We start from the raw sequence: 6,000 nt of genomic DNA, 5'->3' as shown, positions 1-6,000 counted from the left end.
ACAGAGAATAGAAATGTCAGAGCGCATAGATGTCCTTGGCTAAACTCCATTCGAACTGTCTTATTTTAGACAAGATGACCAGCTGGCACTAAAACAGAAAAGGGAAAAACAAGCTTTGAAATTCCAGCTGGACTTCCGAATTCCCCAGGCAGTCACTTTGCCTTTTCTTTTTGCTCTACTTTACTTTAACTTTGGATAACAAGAATTAAATCCTAACAGAACGCTTTAATCAATATTTGTGCACTTTTAAGTTGTAGTCTCATGGTAATGACCTGGCACCAACTACTGTAAAAAAGCAAAAACCTCATCCCTCCACTGTATGTGTAAATGTTTGTTGCTACAAGTACCACTCTTGTCTTTATCTAAAATTAAATCTTTTAATTACACTGGTTAGAGTGTTTCTGCACCATTCTGCTCAACAGCCTTGCTAACATTCCTACTGGAGAGAGAAATTAACATTCAACTCTCATTATGATCTGTAATCATCTTCCAATTATCAGAGCACTCCATGTGAACAAGGTGAAACACTATAGGCATCATAGACTTATCCCTAGTCTCACGACATGGCCAAAAGTATGTGGACACTTGAACAAAGTACGTTACACATTGCAACCCCGCCTCCTAAAAATAACAATTGTGTTTATTATCTATTTTGAACCAGAAAATACAATTTGAAAGAAAGACAATGCCTTTTGGATTAAGTTTTTATCAATATAATGAGGCAATGTTTTTAATGAATGTGTCTGCAAAGTTTTAAAATGTTTATACTAATTGTATCTGCTTTGTCTTCTCTTAATTGTTTTCCTACAATATCAATGTGTGGCAACTAAAGCATGATTTTATGGGTATGTTTGTGCAAACTAGTATTCAACCAAAACCTCAACCACAAAGGTCAAGAGTTGAAATGTCAAGCTACTGTAAATAAAACCATGATAAAGGAGAATGCTAACCCAGTCTCTGGTATAATGCTTCCAGGACTGGAAAACCGCTGCCAGTGAGCACAACCTTGGCAGCAATTCCAAAAATTACTTGGCAAAACCATTTAGCGGCATATAAATCAGATTTTTGGCAGACAGAGTTCAATTGATGAACATTTCATTCCAAACCCATTGACGTTAATGCTGTTATAACGGCCTCCACTTGAGGCTTTCCAATAAATGTTGGTACATGGCTGCAGGGATTTGCTTTAATTCTTCCGCAAGAGCGTCAGTGAGGTTGTCCACAGAAGTTGCGCGATAAGGCCTGGCTGGTGTTCCCGTTCTTCCCAAAAGTGTTTGAGACCAGGGGCAGTCAAGTTCTTCCACACCAAAATAGAAAAAAAACATTTCTTTATGAAAACAGAAGACCAGAAAAAACATTCTGTTTTCAACCACTTACCACTAGGCTATAGGAGGAGGAGTGTGCTGTCGCTGCTTTACCAAACAACTACTGCAGGTGCTCGAGTAACAAAGGATCAGATGGTATTTTGAGCTCTCATCCGATAACTGGTAAAGATTCAGCCTTCCTGCAGAGTATATGTTTTTAAATAATCTTTAAATCATGGATCCCTGCACCAAGACATGGTAAAATTATTAAAAAAAGAGTCTTCCAGTTGGTCAGCTAGTTGTTTTTGCACAGCGGACTGAGGTAGTCCGGACATTATTCTCCCTAGCTATACCCTCTAGCTCCCCCTGGGGGAACCTAATATATTCCCAGGCCAGACGATACACATTAAAGTCCTCATGGGTTTGCCCCTGGGGTCTACTGTCAATTTGACGTGACTGGAGAACTTCTAAAGGGACGTTTATTGGTTGAGGTGGAGGTGGAGCTATAGTTTATCTACTTACTAGATACAGTAGGGTAGTTTTGTCCGGTGGTTTCCAACCTGGGGGTCAGGCTCCTCATTAAGATCACAAAATAGATCTGCGGTGTCATGAGATGATTAATGGGAGAGAACAAATTAAATAAAAAGATCTGCTACACAAATCTGTATTCATTTTTTAATCTTCTAAACTTTGCTTCTTTTTGGGGGCTCAAAAAGTTATTTAAATGAAACCATCTTAAGGGACATCTATCTTTGGTGGAACTGCTTACAACTATGTTTCACGGACATCTGAAACATGACAACGGGTCCAAACTGGGTTTTTTTGTAAGTGGCCATAGCCAAGTGTTTGGGATCAGCCACTGGTCTAATCTTAACAATGAGTTGTATTTTATAAGCAGTTTTTTAAATGTAAAATCTTAATCTGTAAATAAGATGATAACAGTATCTGTCATATAAATGCAGTGGAGGAAAAATACAGTATTTCCCTCTGAAATGTAGTGGAGTAGAACAGAAAATGGATTATATTTTAACCTTTATCTATTTACAAGAGGTTCACTGAGAGGAAGCCTCTCTTTCTCTTTCTCTTTCTCTCTGCAGGAACGCACTGATCACGCTCACACAGTTACACACATTCATACCTGGAAGCTGCCCAGTACAACCACAGTCTGATCTGCTGGCCACTGAGCAGCTCTACTGGAGCGGTTGAGGTAAAGGGCTTAGCATAAGGGAATCTCAGTGATGGTAACTGCTGCTTCTTCACTTTCCCCACCTATATTTATCCTGCTGGTGTGGGGTCCTTAAGACCACCACTCAAGGCCCTTAAAGCTTTACTTACAGTTTTAAGTACAGTTATTGAGTGTACTTAAAACTGTAACTGCAGTTTTTCTTTTTTACAGCAAAAGTATGTGTCCACTTACTTTTGGCCAAAAATATTGTAAAAGTGCTTTAAAAAAGAAACATCTACACGTGGAGTTGTTTGTTTTGACACCTATTTTACTGACAAACGTGCCAAAGGAAGAGGAGTATGTCAAACTGAGGAGAAGATGGTACCTAATGCCTGACAACAGATGGCTCTCACACAATCTGCAGCCAGAGAAGCACAGAGGCAGAGGGATGGCTGAGTGGAAGAACACATTCAGGCCAAAGTATCCCGCTTCCAGACAGATACTTGTGGGCTTAGGATGATTATGCTTTTGAATGGTGCATGGATTTTATTGCTATCTGCTGGTGTGTGGTTTTACTCGTGGACTACCCAGATTCATACCTGGCCTGAGGGATTTTTTTTTATTTTGCTGACAGGCGGCTGGTGTTTTTCTTCTCATGGGAGAGCAAGGCATTAATGTGGTTTGTTTCATAGGGTTTATATATTCAGCAAGAGAACCACAGAGATCACACACGCTGTCCCCTGACATCGGACCCACTCTGTTTCCATGGAAACGACGCAAGTGCACAAGACTGTCTCCTTCAAGCCTGGCTGGGGAAGACAGGACCTTTTTCTTCTTCTGTGGTGCTAAAAGGAAAGATGTTTGTTGTTGTTTTTTGTAGCAGGGAGGCTGTTTGGAAGTGAATCATCATCATTATGTCTCACTTGGTCTCTGACCCTGAAACTGGAAACTTTTATTTTGCAGGTGTTCTGTGCAACATTGTAGTACTGCAATCTATGTATACAGTGAACTTGTTGATGGTTTATCACATCACTTGTTCATTTCCTTACCTTGTTGATGTTTTGTTGATTTATTTTCACTTTAAGGTCAATTAAAATTTAAAAAGGCTTTAAATCTGAAGTATTTCTCTGTAACATCAAATATTCAATCTAGGAAAAATCTAGGAATAAAACTCAAAAAAGTCTTTTTTTTATTTGAACACTGAAAAACTATGCTTAGTCAAGGTTAATCTGCTTTATTGAGTTTGTGTGGGTGTAGTTTGATTGACAGTGCTGGATGCATGACAAAATGACCCCAAAACAGTCATCAAGTTTGGATTCAAATGTTACTACTTTGGTTGGTGCATAGATACTACTGTTTGAGTCCAGTCGCTCACAGTAAGAAGCAGATGAACACAGGTTTTCATCCATAATCCAAATAAGTGTCCTTGAGCAAGACACTGAATCACTACCAACTCAAGGACAGTTGCCTTGCAGCTTGGCCAGTTCAACAGTAAACTGAAAAGAGCAAAAAGGGAATTTTCTTACAAAAGTCATGAAGGTTTTCCTGTCTTTTTAAATTTGATTTTTTTTATGTGAATGTGGCAGCTTTAAAATTATTAGTATTTATGTCCTTGTCCTTGGGCCACATCCATACTGTTAACCATGGTGTTATTCCTGATCCTGTACAACCAGATTGCGCCACAATAAATATAACACTATTATCACAACTGACTCTCAAATCTTGCTGAAACATCCACAACTCTGGCTCTTTTTTCTTTTTCTGTTCTTTCAGTTAATTTGAGAACATTTATTTTCCCAGAGTGAAAAGTGTTTTCACTACAAGCTTACAAAGACACTAATGTTGGTTGAAACTTTTTAGATGCGAGTAACACACAAATCCACTGTGTTACCTGTGTTTAAGGGAAAAAGAGAGGTGTTAGTGTGAGTAATGTGTAAATGTGGACGGATGTTAAAACAATGAGACCTTTTGCTCCTCTCTGTGGTCGTTTTGCACTCGCATTCTGGTCATTTCACGTCCATCTCTGGTAACTTTGAGTCTCTCTGTGGTAGTTTTGTGTGTTTTTGTGGTCCTTTTCTTTAAAAGACATTTTGAAGCCCAGGCGGCCCCCAGAGCTCTTGGACCTGTGGCCAGTAGGCCAGTTCAGTAATCCATTCATGGTGTTTTGGACTAACAATCTCCTACTGAGATCTATCAGCCTAGCTTTAATAATCCAACTTGACTTGCATATTTTACAGATGGTTGATTGCATCCAGACTTAAGAACAATTGGCTGCTCCCGTAGTGTGAAGGCTCACAGGAAGCACAGCCTTCAGTAAACATCTGCTTTGTTTAGTTCTTAGATCTGCAACTTATTTCTTTCTCACAGTATGTGGTAGATCTCACACTGGGCCGATCGGAGTAAGTGTGAGAGACAGAGAGAGAAAGAGAGAGCATTTGGTAAAGCATGTGGTAAGAAATCCCTTCACATCATATTATGAGCCAGTTTAGCTCTTACATTTGGAATTCACGCCTGTCTCCATGCTCCTTTTAACGCCTCTGCAGTTATCAAATCATTAATTAAGCTTATGTCGAATCTACCCAGAGAGCCTGGTGTGGGAGAGAGATACGACTGCAGGCACCACCAGCCATCTGCTTCCAACATGCTGATGTTGCAGGCGATCAGTCCTAATAGGCCCTGTGTCCAGGCAGAGCCAGAACATGCAATTGTTTCAGCAGCACACTGACAGGACTGTTTCAGGGCCTGAAACTTGGCAATCTGTATCAGAAAGCATCCCATTATAAGTGACACCTCTTTGAAATGTAATTACACACACAAAAATAAGTGCACAGATGTACTTGTACAGATTTACATCCACATAATGAGCCCTCATGAGAGCTGATCGCATACTTGTAAATCCACCATAAAAGGTACAAATTAGTTTCTGATTTCTTAGTTTAGGTTGCATTTTGTACCATTTCAGCCTGAACTAAAGGTCGTCACTTGGGTTGCATGCATTAGTTTAAGCATATTGTGTAGTGCTTACATACATTTGGAAAATCATCCCAAATGTATTGCAGCATGCGTCTTTGTGACATCTCGTTTGCTTTGCTTTGTAAATGTTTCAAGGTCCATTTCCTTTCATGAACACATGAACACACCATGCTCTACCAGGTGTTGGCAATGTGGAACTCACCAGGTGGAATTAGAGGGAGGGAGGAAGCCTTGGGTTCTTTTTTCTTTGCTTTTTGTATTTTCCTTTTCTTCTCAGCCCTTACAAGATATATGGTGTTCTTGAGTAATTGCAGTTACATGAACATTTTAAAGTTACCAACTTTATGCAGTTAACTTAATTGTCTTTTCACACCCACCTAATAAGCAAGTGGTTTTGACCAGGAGGTATTTAACGCTGCTGTTTGAGTCATGCGCTTGTTTTGTCTGTAGGGCTCTTAATCAGGTTTCTGGGCTTCTGTTCTCCTTGGTGATGCCATTAGTTTCCCAAAACTGTTGGCTCACATCTGGATCCATATCAGAAACTGAGAACTGACTAAG

Source organism: Dicentrarchus labrax, unplaced genomic scaffold (genome assembly GCF_905237075.1).
Source record: "Dicentrarchus labrax unplaced genomic scaffold, dlabrax2021, whole genome shotgun sequence".
Taxonomy (NCBI): domain Eukaryota; kingdom Metazoa; phylum Chordata; class Actinopteri; family Moronidae; genus Dicentrarchus; species Dicentrarchus labrax.
This window is presented reverse-complemented; position numbering follows the sequence as displayed.